Raw genomic sequence first — 14,860 nt, forward strand, 5'->3', positions numbered from 1 at the left:
ACCGATTCTGCCGTACTGTGAGCAGCTTCACTCCGACTATTGACTCAATCGTGAGCTTTAAGCGGAAGGCATGTATTATTCTGTTCTAAATCGAGATGGTGGGTCTCTGAGAAAGTACAAAGAGCAACTTGAATTGTGAGCAAGACAGAGATTAAATCAGACAAGGAATGAACAAATTTGGCTGCTTCTAGCCCAATTCTTTGTCTCCGAGAGCACAGATAGGCTGTCTCTGTAATAACCCGCTCTCCCTGGGTGATAGAAATGTGTTGTCTGGATTTCTTTTTTTTAAAGGAGGTCCTTGCTTTATCATTTATATTTGGAGCAACTACTAAGACAGCAATAAATCTTAAAATATCTCCAACTAGCAGTATCTAGTTACCACAAAATTACATGATCCAAAAATAGATAATAAAATGCGCTGTGGATCAACACCCTCAGGTTAACGCAGTTAACATTGCCTGCAAATAGAGTATCTACATGGTCTGAGCCCAGCTGCCTGCAGTCCACAGTCTGAGAAAGCAGGGGCAGCTCTTTAAAGTTGGAAAAGCGTTTCCTTTGGAGGTCTTAGGGAAGGCTTCTACCACAGCATCTGAGACAGCAGGAGGAACCAAGGTTTCATTCACGTTCCAGTTATACAAACGCCAGATCTCTATTGCTAAGACGGCACACAACAGCTAAATGGGCTTGAACAATAGAAAGAGCGTGGTGCAGGCAGTCTGCCTGGAGGCTTTAAAGCCACTGTCGAATTTTCTCTAAGGTCCTGCCAACGACATGCAGCCTGCCTGCTTTCACCCTGTTCTCCATGTGGCTTCTTCCCCTGCCCCGTTTCAACCACTTGTCTATAGAAATGAGAGACGGAAATCATTTGTAACATGCTTTGTGCAAGCAAGATGGGAATAACAATGTGTAATAAAGAACTCCGTTCAGCCTTAGCAGGGGACGAACGGATGGACTAGACCACCCAGAGGTAAGAGGGTTCAGTTCCAAGAAGCAATTATCTTCTTTTTCTGTTCTACATTTCAGCATTAAAAAAAATTTTTTTTTTAAAAACTGGAGAAAAATTAAGATAAAGGAAATCCCCTCATACCTCTCATAAATATAAAAAGTATGTTTTGAAATTTGGTTTATTTCCTTTCAGGGGTGTTATGTATATGTTTTGCACATTCAAGAAAACAAGTGGGAAACTGCAATCATGGCAGTTATGCTGTACGTGGTATTCTGGTGTCATGGCTGTTCATTAGAACAGCAGTACTAATAAAGAGGCAACTTGACGTTTTTGTCTTTATTATTCCATTGAGTGGTAACGATATTATTTATTTTATCAGCCCATCTGATGAAATCCTTAGGTTCTTTTTTTTTTAAGATTTGTTCACTTATTTAATGTGAGTACACTGTAACTGTCTTTCAGACACACCAGGAGAGGGCATCAGATCACTCTATAGATGGTTGTGAGCCACCATGTGGTTGAACTCAGGACCTCTGGAAGAGCAGTCCATTCTCTTAACTGCTGAGCCATCTCTCCAGCCCCTAATACTTGGGTTTTTATCAACGTCTTGCCATTACAAAACAAGCCATGCGATACAGCATTAGAGCTAGCTGTTAGCTCATGCCTACAATCACACCACTCGGGGAGCTGAGACCGGAGGATGAAAAGTTCAAAGCCTGCCTGACCTGCATAATGAGACCTTGCCTCAAAAATGTGTCTTTGTATTTTAAGATAAAGATAGACACATATGTGCAAACATAAATATTTATATTTGATTGATTACGTCATTGAAGTGAGATTAAGTGAGAGTATTTATTAAATGAAAGGACAACAACACAGTGGATATTAGTGTACATTCCTTACTAGTTTTCAAGAACAATTTTATCCAAGTGCATTTTGGTCAATGTTGACTGAGAATTTCTCTGAAGTTTCTCAAACAATTTTTGCTTTCTTTTTTCTTCCATCACTAATAGTTGATAACAGGGATTGTTTATGCTATTCTTTTTTTTTTTTAACTCTTATGGTGTCAGGGATTGACCGCAGGACCTTGTGCACAGTGGGCAAGCCCTATCACTGAGCTACTCCCCTAGTCGCTAGCTTGTTTTAATGTATTAGATTGTGAGTGAAAAACACTGATGAACAAGATATTAGATGCATGCAGGCTTGCTTTCTTTCTTTCTTGCAGTCAGGTTTCTCCTCTCTTATACTGTTTAACCTATTCCAAACCTCAGGAATAGTGCTGCCCATAATGAGCTAGTGTTCCTACATCAATAATTATTAAGACAATCCCCTATTCACTCAGGGCAATCTGAGCTAGATAATTTATCATTATTGTTGTGGTCTAGTAATCACCTCACAAACCACACAAGCACCAGTCTCAGTCAGACAGGGAGAGTTTATTGAGCATACGCCCCAGGACTGTTTGACCAGACCATGGCCCAGATTTGGGAACTGAACCTTAAGATTCCACAGGGTTTTTAAGCCCAGGATCCACAAAACTCTGTGCCAAGTTATTTCACCAATCAGGATTTAGGGATAGAGGTTACCTTAGGAACATATGTCTTTATTGTAAGCTTATCCTGCTCTCATTGGTTAGGATGTTCAACTGTGGTAGGGGACTTGCCCTGTCTAATATTCGTGTCCTAACTTGTCTACCAGGATGGGACTTGTCTAACATTCATGTCTTAACTTGCCAACCAGGATGACAGTTACCAACATACATGTCTCTTTCTGCCAAGTAGGATGTCAGTTCCCAGGGAGGTCTTGGGAACATTGTAATGAACCATTTATTTTTCATTCTAAAGATAAAATCCTCCATCTCATCAAAAGAAAGAATATTCTTTTCCCATTAATTTACTTATTCATTCATCCCAATTAAGTCCCCCTCTCCTCCCAGGCGCCCCTCACGTGGCCCTCCCCGCTTCACCTCTGAGAAGGGAGAGGTCCCTCTATCCTAGCACCTCAGGTCACTACAGGACTAGGCACATCCTCTCCCACTGCCACCAGACAAGGCAGCCCAGTAAGGGGAACAGAATCTACAGGCAGACATCAAAGTCAGGGTAAGGCCCCACTTCAGTTGTTGGGGGACCTGCATGAAAACCAAGCTGCACATCTGCTACATATGTGCAGGGGGGCTAGGTCCAGATCTTACATGTTCTTTGGATGGTGGTTCAGTCTCTAGGAGCCCCAGGGGTCCAGGTAAGTTGACTCTATCCCCTCCAGGTTACACAATCCTTCCCCCAGTTGTTCCACAAGACTTCCCAAGCTAAAGAAGCAAATTTCTGGTTTCTTAAGGAATATACAGTGGGAACAAAAATCTCCTGGGGATACTGAGATATCTATCAATGACCTAGAGCAAGGATGGCAAATTTATGTGTACATGATGTCTTTGTACCCTTCATTATTTGGCCAATTAAGCCTTTGAAAATCCTCACCCGTTTCCTTGTCTTATTAATGTCAAAACCCCTTAAGTATTTGATACCTATTGGTCATCTAGCAATGTGACTATCAGGATTGTGCAGTATTTAGTAAGGCCTGGAGTCCTTCTTTGAAGATCAACAGAAATTCTTCCTCCACCTTTTTTCTCACTGAGCATCATTCAGTTACTTTTCTTTTCCCTTCTAGTACTTTCCTAATCTAATGTCCCTTTTAAAAAAATCCATCTGTTATTTTTAACTAAAGATACATCATTTCCTGGGATACTAAATGGTCACACTGAAGACTGATCCACTCATAAAACACTTAAAAGCAGGCAATGCCTACGCAGCATCTTTAGAGATCAATAAAACCCTTCCCACACAGCTGCCATCCTGGAGGAAGGGTGCTCTGTGGAAGAAAGCAGCAGATCAAGGGTGGATAGTGACATCTGTGTTCTCTGTGAGCAGCAGGAAGGATTAACACCAGAGGAAGATGAGTAATTAGGCATCCTTTCTTATGACGGAGCCAACTGTAGCTCCTAGTCTTCACATCTTTCCTCTTCCAATATGTGGGGCTACTAACAACCAATCAAGCCCGGACTTAGGCAGGAAGGATTGTGGGAAGTTTTGGTTCCCCTTGACACTCTGTGCATTTGGCCTTGACTTTGGGCATGGACCAATGGTGGGACTTCTCACATGTTCAGTTACTTAGTCATTTAGTCACTCTGTCAATGCTTTCAGTACATTTCGTAGACCAGGTACAGTGGTGACATAATTCCTCTCAAAGGTAAAGCCAAGAATAGTATGGGATGGTTTTGGCCTGTGATCTCTATTACCCCAAATAAATTCTCTACTTTATTTGATAAAGCATCTCTTACGGGAATTCTGGAGCCACTGCTGGTCTGATCTCTGTCCACTTGGAGTTTACATACGCTTAGCACCAATAAGCAAGCTATGAGTGATGGTCTAGTACTACTGGTGCTCTGATAGTGACACAAAATAGAGCTATGGATTCAAGAAGGACATTAAATCCACACAGAAATATGGCATCTATTATGATGAGTCCTGTGATGGTTAATCTTGTCTCAACATGATTGAATTAAAAGGTACCTAAGTAACTGATAAAAATATTTTTGTATATATCTGTTAGGACATTTCTAGATGAGATCAACATTAGAATCACTAGATTGCATAATGATCCAACCTCAACAGTGTGGGTGGGTACAGTCAATCCTTTGAGATCCTACCCAGACCCAGCAAACAGAACAATGGGGATTTTTAATTGAACTGAGACATTTATCACCTCCTACGCAAGACCATCAGAGCTCTTAACTCTTGGCCTGAGGTCTCCAGAACTTAGACCAGCACAGCCTCCTCCCCACTCCCCTGTTCTCAGGCCTTTAACTTCCAACTGCAGTTATTCAAGTGTTTTCCTTGGATCCCAGGTCTTTGAGCATGAGCCAAATGACCGAATCAGTTTTTTGAGTCCTTTAGCTCATAGATGGTCTAGAGGACACAGAGATTTAAGGCATGCTGCAAAACAGGCAAAGAGTAGATAGGGGAAACAACCCTGAATGAGGTCACTCAGTATCTCAAGTCAAAAGGAAAGAATGCACGCCGTAGCCCAACAGCTTAATGTTAGTCTGGGAGAGCCAAATGTGAGGACTGAAGATCACGGAACGTGGGAGATGAGTCAGTAGATGACTAGAGACACAGACAGGACCAGAGGAGAGAGGGCCATAGCCATGAGATGGGATTTGGATTCTTGCCTAAGAGAAACGCAAGTGAAATCAAGAAGTTTGAAGAGAGCCAATGAACTGATTGGCCTGCCTGGAAAGACAGCTCTGGGGACAAGGTTGGGAATGCAGTGAGGGAGGTAAAGCTGGAGAGGAAGATTTCATCTGTAAGCTTCAGCAAAAGGTCTTGGGGCTGAAGCCCTCATAGTGGCAATGGGAATGGAGAAAGTATGTGAGCTGTAGCAATCCAAAGAGCTGCAGTGGCAAACAGTTGTCAACAAGGTGCTTAGTAAGGAGTCCACAGCAGCACAAACTAAAGCTTGAAATGGATGTGTCCACTGCACTGCGCTTCCTCCAATGGCTTGAGCACAGAACTTTTTCTCATCTCCTTTAGCTTCTGAATTTCTTTAATGTGCATGTGTGCACATGTGTGTGGAGGCCAGGTGTTGATGTCAAATGTTTTCCTGAAATAGACTCCAGAAGAGATACTGAGATAAGGTGGGCTTACTTCAGCTGCCTAGCATTTCACCTGCTTTTGGAATCTTCTAGCAATCCATGATGCTCCACAATGTTTGAGGCCATTGTTACAGTCCCAAAGCCATCTTCTCACCCGTGCCTCCCCACGGAATCTTTCTTCTGTAAGGTTGTATTCCTAAGTTCAAATGCCCTTTTATAAGGTGCTGGTTGGACTGAACTTTTAATAATAACTTCATTTCAAACTCTACATAAACCATGCTTTCACATAAGTCCATATTCTGAGGACCAGGAATTCAACGTATCTTTGGAAGGAACATAGTTCAAGCTCAGCCTCCACCTGCCTGATGCCCCAAGTGGAATGGCTGCCTGGTTCACAGAAGTTGTGCCCAGAACTCCAGATCACTCCTGGCTCCTCCTCACCCTCCTTACAATTGCCAGCCTAGCCTTAGCCTAGGAAATGAGATCATTGGGCCCTTCCTCCTCCTGCTCTCTAGGTTTGCTCTCTCAACACTGTATGCACCATGTCCCAAGGACATGGAGTTCCTATTGTGGTGGCCATTCACAGCATCACTTTTTACCTGTTTTCCAAGCCATGAGATCAGGGTATCTCTCAGTGTCAGGCACAAACCAATTGCAATATATGTTATCAACAAATGTAAGTATGTAAAGACAGTTTTAGAGCTCAGTTTCTGTGTCACTGGGAGAAGGAGCTTTTAACTCTGTTTAATCCCAGAGAGCAAAACCTGTGGGGCCCAAATAAATATTTGATGATGTTGATATAGTCTTGTCCAAGGTTGAAAGAATAGCATCCATAGATGTATGGAGGTGTGTTTTGCAAATTGTTTGTTCTCAATTATTCTAGAACCTGTATCAGAACTTTACTTGTAAATAATGTAGTATGTTATAATGATGGAGCGTTTTATAAACACAGATGCCTGCCAGCTATTTATAAGCAAATCCTTGAGTGTAGCATCCAAAGGTGGGGAACTCCAAGAGAATATGTGGGTTGACAGAATGACTAAGCTCACACACAGAGTAACAGAACTAAAGTCACTTAAGACTTGTGAACTCAAATAAAGATTTGCCTTTTGAAATAGTTACTGAAAATTTCAAATTGGGATGCTTTTATTCATTTCATTTGCAACCTTATAAAGATGGACTACCATTATGGTACTGTCTTAGTTAGGGCTTACTGCTGTGAACAGACACCATGACCAAGACAACTCTTGTAAGGACAATATTTAATTGGGGCTGGCTTGTAGGTACAGAGGTTCAGTCTATCAAGGTGGTACCATGACAACATCTAGGCAGGCATGGTGCAGGAGGAGCTGTGAGTTCTCCATCTTCATCTGAAGGCTGCTAGCAGAACACTGGCTTCCAGGCAGCTAAGAAAAGGGTCTTTAAGCCCAAGCCCACAGTGACACACCTACTCCAACAAGGCCACACCTCCGAATAGTGTCATTCCCCGGACTAAGCATATACAAACTGTCACATTCCACTCCCTGGCCCCCATTGGCTTATTCAAACACATGAGTCTATGGGAGCCACACCTAGACACAGCATAATAAAAAAGTACTTTTAGTCCAAATTCCAAAGTCTGCATAGTCTATAGCAGTGTCAACATTGCTAAAACTCCAAAGTGCAAAGTGTCTTCTAAGACTCAGTCACTTAACTGTAATCCCCAAATCAAGATACAAAAGCAGCAAACTCCAAACTCAGCATCTCCATGTCTGACGTCAAAATAGTATTCAGATTTCCACTCCATTTTTAATCTTTGTTGACTACAACAATGTTCTTTCTCCTGGGCTGGTTCCACTCTCTATCAGCAGCTTTCCTCAGCAGATATCCCAAAGCTCTGGCATCTCTAACATCTTGGGGTCTCCAAGGCAACTTCAATGTTACAGCTTCTTGTTTCAATGCCTGGGATCCACACACGATCTTCTGGGCTCCTCCAAAGGGCTGGCATCACTTCTCCAGTTCTGCCCTCTGCAGCACTCTAAGCTCAGGTTGACCCACTCCGCTGCTGCTGCTGCTGCTGCTGCTGCTGCTGCTGCTGCTGCTGCTGCTGCTGCTGCTGCTGCTGCTGATCATCCCATGGTACTGGCATCTCCAAAACACTGGGGTCTTCTGTTGCAACTAGGCTTCACCAATAGCCTCTCATAGGTGCTCTTCATGTTGCCAAGCCTCAAATCCTTTGCATGACCCCTTCAGTCCTGGGCCGTCAACTACAACTGAAACTGCATCTTCATCAATGGCCTTCCACGGCCTCTCTCAGAGCTGAGCCTCAGCTGCTCTTCATGACCCCTTCATGCCTTCAAAACCAGTACCACCTGGGCGACTCTCACACATTACCAAGTACAGTTGCAGCAGAGGTACAACCTTGGCTCTCTGGAAGATGGCCTCTTGTGCTCTCAGAAAACACTTCCCAGAAATGTCATCTCCTCCTCCTCTTCTTCCTCCTCCTCTTCTTCCTCCTCCTCTTCTTCCTTCTCCTCCTCTTCTTATTCTTCTTTTTCTTCCTCTTCTCTTCCTCTTCTTCTTCTTGACTGTTCTAAATTTTTATTCGATATGAATTTTACAAATACTACATGTATCAGCGGTAACAGTGGAGTTGGAGAGTATTGCCCCTTCTCTAGGCTGCCCGGCAAGATCCACCAATAGTGTGATGGAATTTGTGGCCCTTTCCAAAGCCATGGCTCTTGCAGCCAACAGATGTCAGCCCACACATCTCTCTGTGCTTGTGGACTGGTTTGGTGATCCACTGGGTGTCAGGCTTTCTTCTGATAGCTTTATGGAATGGATCAATGAGGATAACCTCAAAAAATTTATATGTGAAATCTTCACCAACCCAGTAGGAATTCAGGACTCTCAAAGCTCCACAATGGTGCCCAGCTCTTTCCTCAGTAACAGACTGAAGGCTTCGGGCAAAGTTCAGCTGGTTAACACCGTGGTGAACAGGCTTGCCATAAGTTGCACCCTTAGGAAGTGGGCATTTTCGACCACCACGGCAGACACTAATCCTGTAAAGGACACAACCTTGCTTAGCCTTGTATCCCAGCCCTCTTTATCAGGCTGGATGGGGTGGGGAGCTCTGTACAGTGCAGAGAACTGGCAGTATTGCCAGCAGTGGACCCTCAGAAGAAAGCACATCATGTCGGACTGCTTTTTCCTCCACAGCTCCTAGATATATTTGTATGCACCCATCTTGGCTCGCCTGATGGCTACTGCCAGAGGAAAGGTCTCTTCTTTATCATCATTAATTTCGTAGCTCCAGCTAGCCAGCATCAATTGTCCCAGTCGTCCCTTCTAGCCTGGACTCTAAAGCCAGAGCCACGTGACCAAAGCTACCAAGTTCTGCTGCTTGCTGGGGCGGGTACCTGGTCACCTTGTTCTATTACATTATCACTAGCTTTCTGTTTTCCAACTCCTTCACCACCTAAACTTGGCTGTCCTGGGTCTTGCTCTGTAGATTGATCTTGAACTCAGAGATCTGTATGCCTGTCTTCTGAGATTAAAGGTGTGTACCACCACACCTGGACTTAAGCTTTTATTCATCTAGAACTTGCTGTGTCCCAGGCTATCCTTGAACTCAGAGATCTGTTTGGCTTTACCTCCTGGGATTAAAGGTGTGTACCACCATGCCTGTATCTAAACTTAGCTGGGTAGGATCTTGCCCCAAAGTCCCACTCCCTTAAACTGTTATCTCCTAGAACACAGGATTCTGCTCCATCTCACTTCCTGGTGCCCCTTTAATACTTGAACTATATATTTTATATTTTTCCTTTCTAAGCTTGTTATGGTTGTTCAAAATCTTTCTTCTTCATGAGACTTAACCAGAGAACAAAGTTTCTGCTGGGCTTTTTTTGAGACTTCCTTTGTCAATGGAGTTAATCTGAGACGCTTCACCTTAGCCTCAGACAGACTCTTCAGACATGGGCAAAGAGCTCCTAAGGGTGCAACTTATGGCAATTCTTCACCACAGAAAACAGTCTCTAGGTCACACATTGAAATTCTTCTCCTCTGAAACCTCTTGAGCCACCTCTGCACAGTTCAAATCACTCTCATTAAGAAAGTCTTCCTATATTCCTTCTAGGATACCCGCTTTAAGCCCCATTTAAAGCATTCCACTGCTTTCCAAATGCAAAGTTCCCAAATCCACAATCTTCCAAACAAAAGCATGATCAGGCCTATCACAGCAATATCTCAGTCCCTGGTATGAACTTCTTAGTTTACTTCTGTGAACAGACACCATGACCAAGATAACTCTTATGAAGGACAATGTATATTTGGGTATATACAGGTCAGAGGTTAAGTTCATAATCATCAAGGTGGGAACATGGCATCCAGGCAGGCATGGTGCAGGCAGAGTTGAGAGTTCTGCATTTTCACTGGAAGGCTGCTGGTAGAAGACTGACTTCCAGATGGGTAGGGTGAAAGTCTTAAGCCCACACCCACAGTGACATACCTATTTCAACCAGGGCACACATCCCAATATACAAACCATCACAGGTACCATTCACAGAACAGATATTTCTGTTCAATTTTCTTATGCCTACTATTTCTAGTAGCAGTGACAGCTAATAGAAACAACCAGCCTGAACTGGGAAAGAGCTCACTAGTGAATGTATGCTTAGCATGTGCTTAATAAGCTCATTCTGTTCTCAAAACATGAATACATACATATACACATATTTGTACATATACATACACATGAACACATATACATGCTCACACATGTATTCACACATGTATGCACATGTGCACACAACACATACATGCACACAGGTATGCATATTCATGTATACATACACATGCATGCATGCACATATTCACATGTACAATGCACACCTGCACACACCATGTCCACATGTTTACGTACAAAACACACACATTCATGAGACGCCATGAAACCAACATTTACTGTGTCCATTAACTTGTTCATTTGTTTGTTTGTAGGTATGAAAACGTTCTTTAATACTGCAGACATCAAGATGTGATGAGTGTCTGTCACATGGAGGCTTCCTCAGGTGCTGCAGTGTCCATTCCTAGACCTGTGCTGTTCTTGAGGCAGCCTGTGATGGGACACCACAGAGGCCGGTGAAGTGTTGGCTACTTAATCATCCTTCCTGAACTTGCCATTGATGTAGGACACCCAGACTAGAATCAGTCACCAGCCCATGACCCACACCAGCCCCATGAATAAGACCTCACACCTATAGGACCCCACATGCTGGCTGTGGGGTCCAATTCTTGGCTTGTCTTGTTCACAGTAGCATGAACCTAGGGACCTGCTCAGCTTTGTGGTCAGGTCTGGACACTCAGGGTCACTCTGTTGGCTCAACACTACTGTGCTATTTATTAATCTGTTTTTATACTATGTTTTTATACTATGTTTACCATTCCTAATGTGCACTTATTTCCTGATATTTTCTCCATTGTTACAGGTAGCTTGTTTTCATTTGGGGAGGGGTGGTATGAACTGGGGGTTGAATTCAGGCTAAGCATGTAGTCCACGGATGCTAACCTCTCAGACCTTCAGTCTGTTTGTTGATGCCAAGGTGAAGGTGTTTTGTAGTAGCAGGCCAAGCTAGGAATCATTGACCCTCTGACTCTACTAGACATGTGGTAAAGTGTACAGGAAGAGGCAGTGGGAGGAGGAGGAGGAGAAGGAGGAGGAGGAGAAGAAGAGGAGGAGGAGGAAGAAGAAGAGGAGGAGGAGGAAGAGGAGGAAGAGGAGGCCTGACTGTTGCCCTCTCACCTGCTCTCTGTACTGAACTCATCATCTGTGTCCTCTGTGTGCAAAGCCTCCTATTTAGGCTTCACTGAGGTTCACACGTCATCACTATCACCAAGTACCCATGAAGTATATAAATGCTGCCATTTTCATTGCTCCCACTCCATTTTAAAATATTTTCTCTACTTAGGAACTTGAAAATCGTGGCTAATTAAAGTCATTCATTTTCATGCTACATTACAGAAGAGGAATGTGTCTGTCGTAGGATAAAATGCAAGAGAGGGGATTGGGAGGGGGGCTGTGCTGAGGTGGCACCCCTAAGAAATTTTGCCGAGCGACAGATCTAGTGTAAGAGGTTTATTAGGGAGAGTAAAGGCCTCTTGGTTTAGGGACATAAAGGAGAGATAGAGGCAGACCAGCATGGAGACAGGAAGACAGAGAGGGAGAATGGGAGAAAGACACACACAAGAGAAGGCAGAGAGGCCAGAGAAGATGGGGGCAGAGAGAGGTCTGGGGGCCCTTTTATGTGCAGCACACACCTGGTGTACCTGGTGGTGGCTGGCGATATAAGCTGCTGCTGGGCCCTTGAGAGCAGGCCAGTGGGACTGCCTGTGTACTAAGTTTGGTTATGTGCAAAAGGAAGAAAACAAAGCCAAACGCAGTGGAATGAACCTACAATAACAGTAATAACAGCAACTAGACAGATGGAGGCAGGAGGACCAGGAAGTTGTTCAAGATCATCTTCAGCTACATAGCAAGTTCAAGGCCAGCCTGTGCTAGCCAAAACCAAGCCAGAGACAAAGACAGTGAAACACAGAGAGAATACGAATAAGGTTTTCAGTGGCTCTCTCCATGGCTACTTCTACATGACGGATAGATGGGAGTGTCTTCATCATTTTTTGTTGGGGTCATTGTTGTTGTTATTACAAAATACCCAAGACTAGGCAATTTATAGAGAATAGAAGTGTATTTCCATAATGGAATGAGTCTAAGGAATCCAAGAATATGCCCCTGGGATCTGTTTAAGTCTGATGACCTAGTGAAGTGGGAGAGCAAGAATCAGCCAGCAAAAGAGACCAGAAATGTGGATGAGCTGCACTTAAGAGAATCCACTCCAGCAATAAGTGGCCCTCTCTCAAGTCGACAGTGAGCCATTTATCAGGATAGGGGCTTATTCCCCTGCACCTCCAGTTACAGTCTTTCTCCATCCAATGTTACGCTGGACACTAAGCTTCAAAAGCATACATGAATCCCTGGGTGGTTAACCGACCTCACTCTCCAGAAGATGCCTTTCTTCTTGTTGTTGTTCGCATATATTCCAATCCACCGTTCTCTGGCCCTTTCCTGTCAGCCTCCTAAATGTAAACAGAGCGCTTTGATGGGTTAACATGTGGACCCCAGGGACAGCCGCACTTCCATCTCCACCATGAGCATGCTCTCTGAAACCCGAACGGAAGGTGAGAAAGCTTTGATCTTTAACTTCATCATCCTCTCTTACACTTACATGAATTTCTGTTTTTAAATATTATAGGTAGCTTGAGAGACCTAAGCAGTATAAATAACCAAATAGACATAGGTTAAGCTATTTCCTTCAAAGGTTTCTTGGGGGCTGGGGAAATGGCTCCGTGAATAAAGCACATGTGAGAACTGGAATTTAGATCCACGGCCTCCCCAGAAAAACGTTGGGCATCCATATCAGGTTGCCTTTAATCCTAGTGCAAGGGAGCTAGGGACAGAGGATCTGGGGCAAGCTGGTTAGTTCTGGCTTCAGAGGGAGACCTAGTCTCAGTAAATAAAAGTGGAACATGATTGAGAAAGACACCCAATGTCATGCACACACACACACACACACACACACACACACACACACACATGCGTGCGCGTGCATGCATCCAGGCATATGAACAAATATGCACTGGACACACAGGAGTCCTAGTTTTAGAAAGACTGCATGAGAAGCAAAGGCTAGCCTCGAGGATGTGTCTCAGTCTTTGGTTATATTCAATCAAAAAGCCCATTGGAAAGATGACTTAGAGCTGCATGAAGACCTGAATTCAGATCTGAGCACCCATATAAAATGCTGAGCTTGGCCTCTACATACTTATAACCTCAGAGATATATGTGGGTGGAGGGCAGGAGGTAGAGACAGGAGGATCATAGAGCTCGATGACTGCCAATCTAACTCCAGATTCTAGGGAGAGTAAAGGAAATAAAGGAGAGAATCATAGAGCAGGATACCTGATGTCTTCCTCTGGCCTCCGTGCATGCACAGGCTCAAACGCCTGTATGCACATGTGTACATACCAGTACACACACACACACACACACACACACACACACACACACACACACGCATGCACACATGGACACTCACATGCACATGTGCCCATAGAATGCTGCTAATATTTATATTTACTATACAGACTGCAGAACTTTTGGGAGGCAAACAGAATGTTGTTCTATTCCAAGATCAAAGCAATTGTTTCTAGGTTAAAAGTGTGTTGCTGCTGTCCTTGTAGACCTCAAGTTTTATGACCTTCATCTGATGTCTGTTGGCCTTTTTGCTTGGATGCGAAGGTATCCTGGGACTCGGAAGCCCAGGAACCACACAGCTCTGAGGTGGGACAGTGTCCCAAAGGAAGGGCATCCTGAGACATGGGAGCCCAAAACCACACAGCTCTGAGAGGAAGCCTCCTCAGCAGAGGTGTTGCAGCTCCCAGGGGAGGGGATCCCCAGCTGAGCTCGAGAGTCAGGAGCCTCAGTCCATTCCTTCTCACTTTGCTTCTCTCCTTCTTACCTTCATTGCTTCTTGTCTTCTTCTGATAAGGTCACACCAGGCAGCAAATCTCACAAAAGAGATTTATCAGAGGGTCCAGGGTGTGGAGGGACGAATCCAGGAGTGGCTGCCTATGCTTCTTAGAGGGAGCAGACAGGAGGGAACTGGACAAAGTATGGTGCCTATATAGGGGTTCCTGGGGGTAGGGGCGGAGCTTTCTAAGGTCTGGTTGTTTTTCCTATTCAGGGATTGGTGGCTTTCGTTCAGACTTTTCACCTAATAAGCATAATCTGAGGAGAGTCCTGTTAAGGGGCCAGAGATGATCTTTGTGACAGTTACAGAGGCTGGAAACACTATGATGACATTTAGGGAGGTCTGTGGGAGGAGCCTGGCTGTTAAAGCTCCTGGTGGTGGGGTGTGTGTGCATGTGTGTGTGTGTGAGTGTGTGTGTGTGTGTATTTGTGTGTGTGAGTGTATGTGTATATTTGTGTGTGTGACTATGTGTGTGTGAGTGTGTGTGAGTATGTGTGTGTATGTGTGTGAGAGTGTGTGTGTGCATGTGTGTGTGTGAGTGTGCGTGTGTGTATATATTTGTGTGTGTGAGTGTGTGTGACTATGTGTGTGTGAGTGTGTGTGAGTATATGTGTGTATGTGTGTGAGCGAGTGTGTGTGTGTGCATGTGTGTGTGTCTACTTTGCTGCACAGAGGGTTTACAAAGGTTACACAGTATACAAA

General features: G+C 44.2%; 1 long non-coding RNA gene and 1 pseudogene across 4 annotated transcripts in view; both read right to left on the reverse strand.

Moving 5' to 3' along the window:
- Positions 1-14,336, reverse strand: part of LOC108351250 (uncharacterized) — a 37,490-nt gene extending 23,154 nt beyond the window's left edge. Inside the window, exons 1-2 of one of the 4 annotated variants that reach the window (XR_010052266.1) lie at positions 14,147-14,336; positions 12,620-12,704 (exon numbers count right to left, since the gene is read on the reverse strand). This is a non-coding gene — a long non-coding RNA (uncharacterized LOC108351250). The remainder of the gene's footprint in view (positions 1-12,619; positions 12,705-14,146) is intronic. The other 3 variants (XR_010052267.1, XR_010052264.1, XR_010052265.1) reach the window with 3 other exon arrangements.
- LOC134479218 (large ribosomal subunit protein eL15-like) lies at positions 7,690-9,623 on the reverse strand (annotated as a pseudogene).
- Positions 14,337-14,860: the final 524 nt, after the last annotated feature.

Source organism: Rattus norvegicus, chromosome 6 (genome assembly GCF_036323735.1).
Source record: "Rattus norvegicus strain BN/NHsdMcwi chromosome 6, GRCr8, whole genome shotgun sequence".
NCBI classification, from domain to species: domain Eukaryota; kingdom Metazoa; phylum Chordata; class Mammalia; order Rodentia; family Muridae; genus Rattus; species Rattus norvegicus.